The sequence below is a fragment of the Melanostigma gelatinosum genome (genome assembly GCF_949748355.1).
Source record: "Melanostigma gelatinosum genome assembly, chromosome: 10".
Lineage (NCBI taxonomy): Eukaryota > Metazoa > Chordata > Actinopteri > Perciformes > Zoarcidae > Melanostigma > Melanostigma gelatinosum.
Window position 1 is genome coordinate 24,056,467 of NC_136643.1, and position 15,497 is coordinate 24,071,963.

Sequence of the window (15,497 nt, forward strand, 5' to 3'; positions counted from 1 at the left end):
CTTCATACGTCACTTAGTAGCAATCTGAGATCCACTCAGGTCATGTAAATGTGTCAGTAAGAAGTAAAACCAAGTTCCAGATGATGGTCTTAACAATGTCGGTATTGTTCGGTTAATTAGGGCTGAAGCGGGAGGTAAAAACAGAATAGACTCAGCAGAGGAAACTGAGCTGACACTTCAGAGGATGGCAGTAAACTCCGACCAAAGGTTTGCCTTTTTTTAAATTCTTATAGCACATCAAGTATATGTTACGATAGTCATCTCATGCAGTCCACACCTGATGAAGGAAGCTTTAAAATCAGACCCTTGCGAGTTCCTCACAACAGGAATTAACCGCGAAAAGCCACATGATTCTACGAAAAACCAAAAATGAGCATGAATAAGTACCGCTGGCCATCCCACTGCAGGTCTACAAATCAATGTATCAGGTGCCATTATTCAGAACTAAAGCGAAAACATACAACTCCAAAGCTGTTTGAGAATTTGTGAGGAATCCTTTTAAAAATTCTTTAACATTTTTGGCGTTTCTCTTAGGTTCTTAAAGCATAAAATGTGTTTTTAAACTGAAATTGAATGTGTGTTGAGTGCAGGTTTAAACTAGTCACGTTGGTGCTCATACTGGGAACGTTCACTGAACACCACATACAGTAACTGGGAAATATGAGTTAATATCAGCCTGGAGGATATGGACTGTGTAGGTCGGTGGGTTGGTGTGTAAGAGCTTGTATTGCTATTTCTGTGAGGACGAACCTTCAGTTTTCAACTGACATAGCGAGGACATTTCTGCATTGTGAGGACAACTTCAAAGGATTGTCATTATTATACGGTCAAGCTTTGATATAAAAATCAACGGTACAATATTTAATAAAAGATACTGCATAGGTTTTGAGAGTTGGGCAATGAAACGGAGATCTAGCCTGAATACATAGATGTATTCCTGCAGTCTCCCCTTCAGGCTGTGATCAGCTTTTTAAACAAGTTGGGTTTCAATGCTCGGGTTAGGTTAAGATTGGGGTTAGACACTTAGCTGTGATAATTGAAGAAAGAGTTAGAGGCTAGGGAATGTATTATGCCAATGAGGGTCTTCACAAGTATAGAAAGGCAACGTGTGTGTGTATGTGTGAGAGATACTTGCAACGGAGAAGCTTAAGGCACTGGGTTTGGGAGATAAACGCCCCAACGCACCTATTTAGAGCAGCTTGTCTCCCGACTGCAGACAGTTTAGTCTACAGCAGCTGAAGGCCACAGACATATAGAGACGGGCCGACATCTTAAATCGAGTGCCACTCACTCCGCATCGTGTCTCTGGTGGAGGAGATCACTGTGAACTGCATTCGCAGCATGACATGTCGATACTGAAGCAAGTTTGACGAAACTCTTGTGCGTTGCCAGTTCTTTAAAGAGTAAACTAGTTTCGGCTTGAGTTTTGGGGGCCTAAGACATCTATCAGCACAATCATTTTATCTCTTTCCTGTGGACGTGAAATTAAGCCATCTGCACATTACAGAATCTGGCGAATCAGTGTTGATGATCGATTAACTTTAAGGCCTATCACGGGTCAGTGTACCCCTCCCCCCCCCTGCTGTGAGGAAAGAGCCAAGTGGCACAGTTAAAGCATGCAACACCACCCCAGTGTGCACATCTACACACCGACATCTGATCTGATGGGCGGCTGCTGATTGTGACAACCTCCCTGAGGTTTGTAGTGAGAACACATTCTGGTTTCAGAATGAACAACATGTAAAGACGTTTCCTCATCATCGCCGCCATTGGGACACAAGTGCTACCATGACTGCACACGCACACACATTTAACATTGCTGCAGTGGAGTCGGTCGCACTGCAGAACTGCCAGGAAGAATCACAGCACTCTGCTTTGACACACACACACACACAACAAGGTCAGTGAGCTACTGGGTTAAACTACTGCTGAGGGGAAAGAGAAAGACAGCAAGACTGACAAGGTCGACTGCATCTGCATCCGGTGTACACTGCACACATTAAAGGCAAAGAAGAATCTGTGTCCTGGTCTGACCATGTTATGGTCTGAATACATAAGCTCAACACTCGTACTATTTTTGCTCCATCACTCAGGCCACCCCAAGCATCTATTGTTGCAAACAATCCCACACAGAAACCTAAAAAAACAGACGAATCTTAGCTCCCATTTCACGACAGTGGTTGAAGAGTCCATTTTTCCCTTCGGCACACGCACAGTGACGCCCAGACTAAATGCCTCACAGTATGAGAAAAGCTAAAATTTCCACTTCAGTGTCTGTCCTCGGCTGAAATGGTTCCTGCCAGAAACAACATCTGCAGCAGGAACCAACGGCAGCCTTTTCAACACGAGAGAGCAACAGGAAAAGAGTCAACCAACAATGACAGAAAGTGTGTTCTGTGGGTGTACTTGTGTATTTTTTTTCATACACATGTGTGTGTGACAGTCTGCATTCATTAGCTCAACACTGCAAGTAAGTTATCGTCACTAAGCCCTCGGCAGTAGAGCAAGACGAGAAGGAATAGACGAGTGATGACTGCTGAATAACCTGCTCAGACACATATAGCCATACATAGAAACACTTCACTTCTACAGAGTTACGGTGCTAATCACATAATGACAGAGCAGAGAATGAGCGAGCGAGTCTGACTCAGCTAAAATAAAAACCATCGGACCGGCTCCAGTTCTAACAAGTCCTCGGCTACGAAGGCCCAGCTTCACCTGCCATGAAGAATCAAACTAAGCAGACACGTTATGCATTCAAGAAACGCAATGAGAGTCTATTGCACTCATCTGTTGTGGCATTAATTTGGATTCATCCAATGAATGCATTCAATTCAATGCATACCTGATCATTAGTGTCAATATATCTGCCACTTGAATTTCTCTCATTGGGAGCAATTTAGGGTAATTTGTCTTGCTCAAGAACTCTTGGACATGTGGAGCCGGGTGTCAAATTAATGGACAACATTATAAAGTTACCTTGCCTGGTTCCCAACTTCTGAGTTGCAATCTTCTGACTGTTTTCTCAGTTGGAGAAACAGCCGAGCCAATTGCCCCTACGCTAAGTCCCGCCCCTCGAACGCAGACTTGCCAATCAAAGCGTAGCGTTGGCCAGCTCTCAAGCAATCGCTTTAGATTTGCTTCATTTTCAGGCTGGTTTGGTAGATTTTGAAAAGTGGAACTAGCATTAGCAGAGTACGTTTGCACATCATAATTAGCATTAGCACTTCAATGCTACGCTAGCTACTGAAGGTATACACATGCTCCTTTGCTTTTTAAGGATTGCAACAGTGAATAAAGACCTACTCGGCTTTACAGCAACAGTGTTGTTCCTTAATGTCATTGTCTTCTGCAGCATAGATAGCAAAGCTTAGAGAAAGATATTACTATGCAAGCATGGACCCACTCTGTCGGAGCTGCTGGAAATATGTGCATCTGCACTTGGCCAGCTTAACACAGGAAGAAGAAACATGCATTGGATGGAAAGTACTGTTTCTTTAACAGAGTAGAAATGTTTTGGGCGGACTGTTTCTTGCTGAATGACACCTACACAGCAATTACTGAAGTGGGCGAGCTTATTCCTCGTTCACTTTCCATCCACACATTTTTCCAAAACCAGACGGAGGATTTGAGCCGGCGAGCCCTCTATTCACAAGTCAACCACACTTGATACTTGTGCAGGTATTGTGTCGTCAATTTCCCCACAACAAAACGCTGAATTATCTACGGTGATTCCTGTATGTGAGGTGGTTGCAATGAGCGACGGTGGAGGTCTGCACCATGAACCACAGCTGATCCAGTCATGCACTCGCTCCACGCAGACAGCAGAGAGAGCCTCAGTATCTGCATGCGCACTATTTAGATTCACACTGAGACAAACGTCTGCAGACAGACAGGAGGCTCACATACTTTCCATCTCTACTGGAGAGCCGTCTGGATATAGGAGGTGGCTGTGGTTTTGGACCGTGTGTTTTCACGTATGGAAGACCCAGCGCAGAAAAACAGTAGCCGTTCCAGGCCTACACCAAGCCGTAACATTAACACACACATCCAACCACACACGCAGGTTCGATGCCCGGCTTTTCCCTCTCTTAGCAGGAGCAATGGAAAACAGAACGGCCTACGGACACCCACACAACTTACTGTGTCAACAGTTACGTCAAACGGGGCCGACCGACCAACCGACAAACCCCAAACACACTCCGGCTGTGTGCACACACACACACACTTTACAATAACATCTCCTTCAAACATCACCGACACACTCTCAGGCTATAATTAGCTGCTTCTGTGACTTGTTTTACTGCTTAGTACCAGGATGTAGAGGCTAGCTGACGGCTAACATCGCTCTTTCCATCAGTCATCATGTTGTGTTTGGGTGTATCCATGTTTGGCTTCGGATAAGTTTTTATCAACATGGCTGTTCACAGCTGTTAAGATAGCAAGATGCAAGCAGGCAGGTAGACAGCCAGGTAATACTTGGATGAAATGATTGGATGGGCATTTGATTCATTGATCGCTGTCAGGATGTAATGAGCATTTACCAACCCTGCCTTTAAGGAACACAATAGCTTTTCTTCCAACACTTCCAAAAGCAGACCGTTTCATGGAAAGTCCGAACTTTTAATAGAGAAAGAAACAGCATCCGTTCAACACAGTCAGAACGACAGTCCTGATTCCCAGCTGCACAGCCTGCCTCTGGATCTCCACGAGGGTCAAGAGACATAGACACACAGAGAGAGAGAGAGAGAAAGCTGCTGACAATAAACACGAAGAGGGAAAAATAAAAGAATCTGAGAAAAAAATAAAAGACAGCAAAAAAAAAAAAAAAAAAACGAGATTCAATTTTTCCAAGGAGGGCTGTGCAGTAAGCAGCCAGAATGACTCTACATCTGTCTGGAATTAGCAGAGACAGAGACACACAGAACTGCTTGTTGGTGGAAAACGCTATTCCAATGTTTTCTTCAAGCTGGAGATGAAGGAGTCCAAACTAAACCATGTCCAAAGCCTCCGAAGCCTCAGAAGGTCCACGCAAACAGTTCCCTCTGCAAACAAATCACTGGAAGAAAGTATGGAAACAAAGCTAAAGCCATCAGGTTGTTATATTTAGATGCATTATTTTCTTAATGCAGAATTGTTCTAAATGATATTATTGCTTCCAACAACTGGACTGTATAAAGATAATTAAATGACACGGATCAGGGCAAAGATCTCAGCCCAAATAAGTCCAGTGTGTTGAGCACCAAACACGGTCAGGTATCACAGCTTTCAATCAAATCGTACTACAACTGTATTTAGGCAAAGTTCTTGTAAAGCAGCAACAACATTTGAGAAGTTTGTCTCTTTTTGTAAATTTGTTATATTTCTTTATTAAAAAATTATAAATTCACATTTCTCAAAGTAAAGCATTGAATGTTTGACTGACCTAAACTCTGCTTTTTGTGTGATGTCTGCACCGACCAGTGAAACAATAAGTTTTCCTTGTTTTCTTTTGACAATGTCACCATCGCTTTAAGAGGAAAGTCCATCACACCAACATCAGCTTCCTAAACTGGATCCCTGACCTCTGTGATTTGATTTCTATGTGCAACAGGGAAAAGCTTACAGAGGCAGTGAAACACAGATTTTCTTTAAACGTACAAAACTTTTAAGATACTGCACGAGCACCTTTTTACTGTTCTGCTGTTTGTCCATTGTGTTTAGTTTAGAGAGCAGTTAACTCAGGCGGAGACAAAGGAAACTGGAGTATGGTTACCTCATCTGGACACTCCATTAATACTGTGTGTGTGTGTGTGTGTGTGTGTGTGTGTGTGTGTGTGTGTGTGTGTGTGAGGGAGACACAGCTGAGTCATTGCGTTCAGCTGCCAGTCGCCTGTTTTAACAACAAACCGCAGAAAAAAACATATATTGTTATGACACACACACACAGATAGCATTAATACCGTATGTGATTTAAGGGGATATGAGATACAGCTGCAACTCAATTGACACACACACACACACACACTGCTTGAATGTGTTTATCAAACAATGATCGTCACTTGGGTTGTTGTGCGACTAACCTGAACCCCCTCCACAGGCGTCCCGATCGACGGAACCTCTGGCCTCCCCTTTAATTACCTCATCGAAACCATTTTGTGTGCATGAAGACATCTGGTCACACAGCACATTATTTTGTAATAAGGCACATTTAAGAAGCAGCCATGCACATTATTCCTCCACACGGTTCCTGCATATTCCCTGTGTGGACGAGTTGTCGGTTTGCCATTGCACTACTACACCTGCAGTCTACTTGAGCTACAGTTCAAGTAGACTGCTTTGGAATACATTTAAAATCGATGCAAAATTGCAACGCAATGCAAATTGTATGCAAAAAAGCAGCTGTGATATCGGGATCATATCAGTATCGGCAGATATCCAAACGCAGGTACGGAAAAACATAAATGTAGTGGTGCAGCTGTTTTACCTTCATGGAGATGAGATTTGTTTTGCTTTAGCTAGGTGGACCTAATAACTGGTAACGCAGTGTGCTGGTCCAACAGACACAGCCATGAATGAAGAACACACTCTACACACACACACACACACCATCTCCAGTGTCCTGCTCCAGCCCGGATGCCGTTTAATGTGCGAGTGTCTCTGCAGATTCAGCGCTGACACAGCAAAAACGGACTGCACTATAAACTACTACACAGGAGTGCTGCATTACAATACACACCACAGCTGCAACACACGGCACTATAGTGCTATCAAGTTCACATTCAGCCACTGGTTTGGAATCCAATTTAAGGTAATGGACATGAGCAATATATTCACCGTCTCACAGTGATGGTATTTTCTTGAATTAAAATGAAAGTTTGAGTTTTCTTGAGTGTCTTTTTATGGCAAACGTCTTCAAATATATGTGTGAACAAGTTAGCAAGCTTTAAACATCGAATGTAAACCGTTACCAGCATCAACACGTCTGGTTCGATATTCCAACGGCAGGGTCACGACCGCTTCAGAGCAACAGGTGTTTCAGTTGAACAGGTGACCGTGCTAACTGGTGACTTTCAGCAGTTTGTTCAGGTTGCATTCTCCGTCTTCAGTTGGATGACGCTCTTGCACTCCGCTGTACTTCCGCAGCCGAACTGCGTGCGCACGCTTACGTCTGACATCAATGTTGAAGAACTGGAAAAGGGTCCACGTGTTGCTTTGACATGCTACGGTAGCATAACGTTCACCAGAAAATAAGAGACAAAATAAGAAACCGAGGCCTGGACTGTCCCTCTGTTGCAGCTCTGCTCTGATGCTCCTTCACACACTCTCTGTCTCTCTGTCTCTGTCTCACCCCTGGGACCAGGAGGAATTTCCTGAGAGCAGGACGGATGACTTTTCCATACACTTGGCGAGAGAGAGAGAGAGAGAGAGAGACACGCAGAAAGACCGAGAGAAAAGCAAGAAGATGAAAACAACAGCTTCAGACGGTGACCCGGTTTGGCCCCTTCTCTCGGAGCCACCAGAGAGAATATTCTGACAAACTGCACCAGAGCAGCCGATACAGATGTAACCAGCACATCCAGTCTGATGTTTACAAGACGACTGCGGAGCCGCCAGAGGAAGCACACAAGGCCGACACACGTGGGCCTCCCCGGGGCCTGGAACCGCACATGAACAATCATCTAAAACATTTTCTGATGACATTTACAGTGCTTTTTACGTTATGGTGTTGCTGGAGGAAAAGAAAAAGCAGCCATCTACTGGAGACCATTGACTTGTCCTTAATGATTCCATACTACGTATCTTTTTATTTTTACTTTTATTACGTACTGCAGCTGCCCTTACGAAGTACAAACCGCTGCATGCATACTAGGACATGCTACAGTGTCGTAACATTGCGCCTCTAACTTTGACCCTCTTGCGCATATATATTTGATAATCATGATATCTGCCAATGAGCGCTCAGTCGATGTGACGCGTCTCCTGCCGTGCAGAGGATTGTGGGTCTCAATCGCCAAATAAGCCTGCTGGCTTGCGTTCTGTAAAATGAGACCGGATGCACTGGGACATCCTGGTATTTGTGGCACACCGTGTATTGGGACCAGTGTTTTAGTCAAGACCAACTATAAACAGAGACCAAGTCAGGACCAGGACCCAGAGTGTACATAGACCGAGAGTAGACCAAGACTTTGAGGGGTTGAGACCAAGTCAAGACCGGACCAGACCCAGTGCTAATAAACGCTTGTATTTTAGTGATTTGTTGGTGTGCACCATTCCCCCACATGTACGCTAAAAAGGAATGGCGGAGCTGCTTACAGCTGCAAAACATAAAAAGCAAAATGTAGATTGTAATAAAATCAGCTGACGGGGAAAAAGCTCGGGGAAAAAGCTCAGAAAACAAGAAGAAACTTGTAAACATGTTCCTTGTTTGTTCAGTTTAATTGTCCGTCACATTCCAAAGTCACAGTTTGATTGACGTTAATTGGCTCGAGTCTTATACCATTTCCTGTTTGTGACAAACGGTACACAGATGTCTTTTATGCTGTACTAGTAGAAAACAGTATATTATAAATACATAGTACACAGTACTGTGTATGGAACTTGTGCACAGCAGATGAATATCAACGGCAAATATTTACAAAAATCTATTTGTTTTGACAAAAAGCTTTAAATGAATTTGTTTTAAGTGTCAGAGCTGACTGTGGTGTTAGAGAAAAGAGCAATTACCAAAATTCTTATCCATCGAAATAACCCAGTATTACAACTTCTCCAGTCCAGTTATACCTGCATTTGATCCTTTATGTACACAGATCTAGAAATAATTACTATTTATATGGTTTTGCCCGCAGGCAATTAGCTGCAAGTGTTCTTTGACTTTTGTTAAACGAAACAGTCTTTTTCACAATATCTCCCTTTGGAGCAAACAGACCAACGTTTCCATCTCCAGGGCCTTGTAGCAGCGTGGAATCCCAATATTACAAAACCACAATACTCAATCAGCATCTTCACTGATCAGTTTAAGCTGCATCAGGATTTTCTTGAGGAGTATGTTGGCGATAGCCAGCTGCTCAAATGGCATCAATGAACACCGACTGAGAAAACCGAGGCGGTCCTCAACCAAAGAAGTTCTTCTCCACAATTTTGTCGACTAATCGATTCGTATATTTAATCTTGTGTTTGTCGCAGATGCGATCATAGGTTTCCTGGAAAGAAGTCTTAAGCATGAAAGAAACATAAAAAACAACTCATCTACTTAAGAGATCTTCATCGACTGAGACCAGAAGGGCCGATTAGTCGACTAATGGACTACGAGGGGTCAGCCTTCGAAAACTCAAGGAGAAAATCCACAGATGTCACTCTGCTTAACTGAAATGGGTCATTGGGAAAGCAGTGCAGAGACACCACGGCATGAGCACCAACCAACAGTGAACCGGGACCCTGCAGGTCTCTGATGACAGAGCAGCCTTTAGTTGAAGTAGGGCATTGAGCATTTTTATACTCCAGTTAACCCTCAACACTTCAGGGAGATGCTGAATTCTGGCCCCACTTTGCGTCACGCACGATTGGACGTCTCCCGTCTGTCCGAGTGATTACACACTTCCACTGTGATGGGCCGGCTCACATCCTGCAGCACTGGGACACAATCCCCCACCGCCAGTGACGGTTCAGACAAGCTCTTCGAAGGGATATCGTTTGAAAATGTTTTTTGGACAGAAAACAAACATTCTGAGGGTCAAGAATTCATCGACTGTGGTCTCCTTTAACAGGACCAAAGACCCTTAAAATGTCTTCCATTAGATGTTCTGAATTTATGGTCATAACATTTCTTATGAAGCCATATTCATTCTCTGGGATACTGGCGCTGCGGTGACTTGATGGAGGTCGTCTGTGGAAGCTTGAGAACGTCAGAGACTTGCCATTCAAACATCACTTTGCTGCAGGCGTCCATGTTCTCCCGAGCAGATGCACTTAGACGCATATAGATCCGTATTTGGGAATACCGACCGGGAATTATCGATTTCCGCCTTGCAATGGATCACATCACATCTCCTGTTTCTGGTTTTGAGAGACACGAGCTCATGTTCACCAACAGCCCAGTGATTGAACTGTCCTTGGCCGTGGACATTTACATATTTTAATTCTTAATTTGGGTGGCGTTCTCCTTTAAATGGAAAGATTTTGTCGGAAAATATGCTCGTATTTGTGAAAGTAAACAAGTCAGTAACAAGGAGATATCCAAAGCTAGGATCCTGTATTGTATTTGGCACCAGTGTTTTGAACAATACCCGCTTGATATCGCCGAATCGACCACAGAATCCATAATAAATTCAATTATGAGACCAAGACAGGAACTGTATTAGACCGAGGTCTAAACAGTGTTGACCTCCTTCTCCAGGTACCTCGGGGAGCAGGTGAAGTTGTGCCGGAAACCTCCGCTCTGCTTCAACAAAATCTATCGGCCAATCAGTCTTCAGACAGGACTTCCTGGTTTGCATTTCATCCGTCTCCCCTGCACACTGCTGCTGCAGAAGTGCAGTCAATGGGTGAAATAATTAGCGTGTTCATCTTATACTTGAAGGGATCTATAGCGGGACTGATGTGCACCACGGTGCGGAATCATAATCCCATTTTGAATCTATACACTTTATTGGAACACATTTCCATGTGGCTACATCATCACTGAGAACGTGAAGGAGATGAAAACTGCAACATTTCAATGTAAAGATGGACCAACGACGCAAAGAGCAAAAGAAATCCACCCAGAGAAGATGAGAAAACATGTCAGCCATGAAGACACTGTCCTCTCCTACTAACACCTGCAGGTACCACCACAACAATCCCCTCGTATCATGTTAAACCCATCCATTTCCAGACCCTTTACCGCCATATAACGCTTCTTAAAGTGATCCAACACTCAGTGTGGGAGGCTGATCACAATATTTCTACCAATAACCCTGTAGGATTATTTTTGAGATAGATCTACCAGCAGGCCGACATGACAGACAGGTTTACCGGTGAGACAGCTCACAGGCTATATTAGCTGGAGGACAAGATGGTGAGACAGGTTTGACCCGCAGGAACACAGACAGATGGCCGGCCTGCATGTCTGATGATGCTGAATTTTAAACGTCTTTTAAATGGGACTTGGGGCAAAACCCTGAGCAGGCTGTTATTAAAGAAGATAAAATAAAAAACACATTTATTTATATCTAATAGGCTAAATGATATAAGTCAGTAGTGTGGCAGCTGCGAGGTGGGAACACGCCCATGGCTGTGTAACGCTATATGAATGCCACGCCTTGCTAGTGTCAGCCTCAGCACGCCTGGCCTCCGAGCCGCAGAAACCAAACGCCAGATACTCCGGCTGGAGAAGAGCGCTGTCAGCCGGCTGCGAGCCTGCGCATCCAGGGGGCCGAGAGGAGTCGGCGCTCTGCAAGGGCCCTGCGGCGTTTAATACAGCGGCGGAAGGAAAAAACAAACACACACACACACACACACACTTGCACAACGAATAAAGAACATATATACGTGTGCATATGCAGTTACCCAATGAAATGCATGAGCAGGCTGATGCGACTGAAAGCCCATTTTTCTGTGAAGACAGTCGTTTTCTCTGTCATCCCCACCGCCACCCGTTCCTTTCTCTGCATACACATGCACCCGCTAACGGGATTAATTGGCTTTTTTTTTCTCTGCCCCCCAGCGGATGCTAATTAAAGGATCTGCTCACACAATAAAAGGTCCAGAAATGTCGGCGGTTCATACTGCCAAAATATATATATATATATATATATATATATATATATAAATATATAACCGTGAGGTAGAAGCGAAAGCAGGGTGAATGTGTTGGGATAGAGATGCGTTGAGGTTGAATTGGGCTACTTACTGTGCGGATACAGGGGAGGTTTCTGGGAGAAAACCCGCAGCCACCAGCGGGGAGAGAGACGACTAGTGTCCGGTAGGAAACCCCGCGGTGTGACGGTCAAGCCTTCGTCAGGGATTTCTGCCGGTTTAGTCCCGGTTTTTTCACCGACTCCCCTTTCCCCAGATATCCCAGATTTCCCCCTGCTGCCTCACTGAATCCCAACAGCGCTAACTCAAGCTAGAGGAAAGCAAAACGGACCACTTCCGGGAGGGACTTTCACAATAAACCTGCTCCGCTGTTGCACTAAAACCACAAAGTAACAAAATATTTTTACATTAATTATAAAAGACAAGAAAGGATGAAATAAAATACTTCTATTTTCATTATTCATTATTCAAAGTGTACAAAATAAAATAATAATATTAAATTGTATTACATTGTTATACGCAAATCGTCATTAATATCCTAAACTGATTCCTGTATTGTCCTTTGATGAGCAGGGCTTAATTGTACTAACTATAAGTACAGCAAGTAGGCCTAGCCAACCGGAAATGTCAGTTTGAAGTTCGTTTGTATTTTATTGTGAAGCTGAAATCATCTCTGTTCCGGTATTCTACAGTCTGACTTAACCGTACACCGGATCCCAAAAAACTCAGCGGGAGCGCGTATCCATCATGCCCTGCGCGTTCCCGGTGCCTTGCTTCCTGTGCTGCCCAACCCAGAAATCAGCCTCAACCAATCGGTCCTGATGAGGTCATTCTATTCCGTTCTACTCTGTTCTATTCACATTTTCAGTATTATGTATAAATACAACAGGAATATATGAGAATATACATCTTTACATATTATATATATATCAATGTGTGTGTATATATCAATGTGTATATATATATATATTATATGAATACATAAATGGATATATATACATATATCCATTCATGTGTGTATATATATATATATGTATGTTATATCATTAATATTAATATTGTTTTGTTGTGATCTCTCTCTCTCGCTCTCTCTCTCTCTCTCTCTCTCTCTCTGCCCACACACACACACACACACACACACTTAAATCAGCACTTTGTTCAGTTTTAAACTGCGTTTGAAACCAAAGTGTGACCTCTAGTGGCCTCACACTGCCTGTGTAGACAGCAGTGAAGCGGTTGCAAACAAAGGGCCCGACAGCAAATACAAAATTGCTCTCTAAGCATGGATTCATTTTCAAATCTAAGCATTAAAAGTATAAAATAAAGGGACAGAGAGAAACTGAATTGTGAGGTTGTTAAATGTAGATATGTTGTTTTAAGAAGATTGTCTCCTGCACAGTGGCTCTCAAGCTCTCAGGGGCCTCTAATCACACAGAAACAGCCCAGAGCAGGAACAAGGTGTTAAATTGTACAAGAGGGCTCTACAGCGGGTGGTATTGGTGACTCGTGTGTGTGTGTGTGTGTGTGTGTGTGTGCGCGTGTGTGCTGCGCAGAGTGGGTGAAGGAAATAGTAATTTCCACCAAAACCTCATGGATGGATGTTGACCTTTTCATTGTAACTTTATGTGATAACAACTCAAATCAAAAGCTCAACCACAGCTTCCCACCTTGAGGTTTCAGTAGAAAGAGACTGCACGTCAGACAAAAACGCTATTTTTCCATCATCTCGGATCATATGAGTAAACCACAGATTATTTAAAGAGAGAGACAAGCAGACAGATAGTTGACGGGAATAGGAATTAAAGAATTTCCGCTCCAGTCATTTGTGGAACGTAAAACCTTAAAATTATAAAAACAAAATCATCTCAGTACCTTGACAACCTTTTCCAGCCCACTAGGATTGCTATTTTAGAATATAAATGCAAAGCAGTCTGTGAGGGGGATTAAAACACAATATATTCAACATTTAGGGGAAACAATATGAAGAGGGACATATCACACCAAAGACATTCTGAAGTTCATCATGACAGTAAAATGCTGCATTCAGTTATAATTTCTGTGTCAGAAACAGAAGATGCTGCAGACAGAATACACTTTTATCCAACAGTTTCACACTATTTAAACAGCTTTAAAGAATAAAACTGAAATATGGGACAAGGCTAAAATAACGGCTGAAACTGCACAGACAGATATTTATTTTAACCCTCTGAACCGCAGAAACCCTCCAGTGTTTGAAAAGCCTCTTTTTTGGGAACCAGATTTTGTTTTATTTCAAGGAAGAAATGATGTCAAATCAAACACATTTTAGATTTCATTTCAAGGTTCAAGGATCATTTATTGTCATCCTGCAGCACAGGGTTGCACAACAGAACGCACTTGTAGCGCAGATCAAGGAACACGTGACACAACAAAAACCGTAGAGCATTTCCTGTCGTGCAGTTTCTGAATTTGCACGAGGAGGAATGTAAACTGCAGAAACTAAAACACTGATGAATTCTATGAGCAGATAATATGGCCGACATCTTAACATTAACAATCAGACATCAGGGAAACGTTGAGTGTGTTCGAGCACCAAGCATCACTGATGTAAACACAGAGTCCACCTCCTGGTCCTCAACATATATATATATATATATATATATATATATATATATATATATATATATATATATATATATATATATATATATATATATATATATATATATATATATAAGGCTTGTCTTATTCATTTCCTTTACCCAAGGAGAAGAGTGGCTCCCTACCACTGCACTAAATAAAGTCATCCAAGTGGTTGTTTTGTTGCAGAGAAACTTCAAACGTCACGTGACATGCTATGGACAACACCTGCAGCGACTGACCACTAGATGGCAGCACAAACTGGATTTTAGGCTCTAAAATATGGCTGCACTGCACTTTATTTGTTGAACGGTATACATTCGTTGATCCTCTGAATAAGCACTACTTCTTGGTGTGGCCTGTTCTCATGGGCGTATTATGAGACAATGAGCTCTGTTGTGATCAGTTCATAGATCATTCATTGTCTTTGCGAGCAAATGCATTTTCCACACTTAATATTTTTATTTTACTGTTATGAATAAAGTACATATCTATCTATCTATCCCACAACAGGGGCATTTAAAAGGAAAGGAATGAAGTGATGATTTGAATGAAAATGAAACTGGATAAAATAAACAATACATAAAAAAACATGCTGGTCACGTACGAAGGAGATAAATTAAAAAAGAGGCACACAATTCACTAAAAACACAGAGAGAAGAACAGAGCTGCAGTAACGGACGGCACATCTTGTCTGCCTGTTACAAACTAAATAGAAGGATAAACAGAATAAGCACAAGAAAATATATTTAAAACCCCCAGAAATAAAAAAGTAAACTATGTTTTGTGATCTTTATGGCTTCTATCTGTATCATGTCACATACATATGTTTTGAGAATCAATCATAAATGTTTTTCCAACACTATCAATCACTGACACCATAGAAATGATCAAAATGTTTGGGATGAATGTGTTTTATTTATACCTCGTGTGTTCTTGTAAACCACATTCCGAGTCTTTTTTTCTTACAGCATATGACAACAAACGCTTTGACGTTTATTGATTTGTATTTTGAGGTTTTCAGTTACTTTGGTCTGGAAATGGAAATTGAACGTCAGCGTCCATCCGTCTGTTCTCTACGCCTGCTTTCTCCTGTTGAGGGG

General features: G+C 42.6%; 1 protein-coding gene across 1 annotated transcript in view; it reads right to left on the reverse strand.

Moving 5' to 3' along the window:
• LOC306783547 (ras-associated and pleckstrin homology domains-containing protein 1-like) overlaps positions 1-12,022 on the reverse strand; it is a 42,536-nt gene extending 30,514 nt beyond the window's left edge. The window contains exon 1 of the mRNA XM_079277255.1: positions 11,870-12,022. The gene's annotated coding sequence lies outside the window, so the exon portion shown is untranslated. The remainder of the gene's footprint in view (positions 1-11,869) is intronic.
• Positions 12,023-15,497: the final 3,475 nt, after the last annotated feature.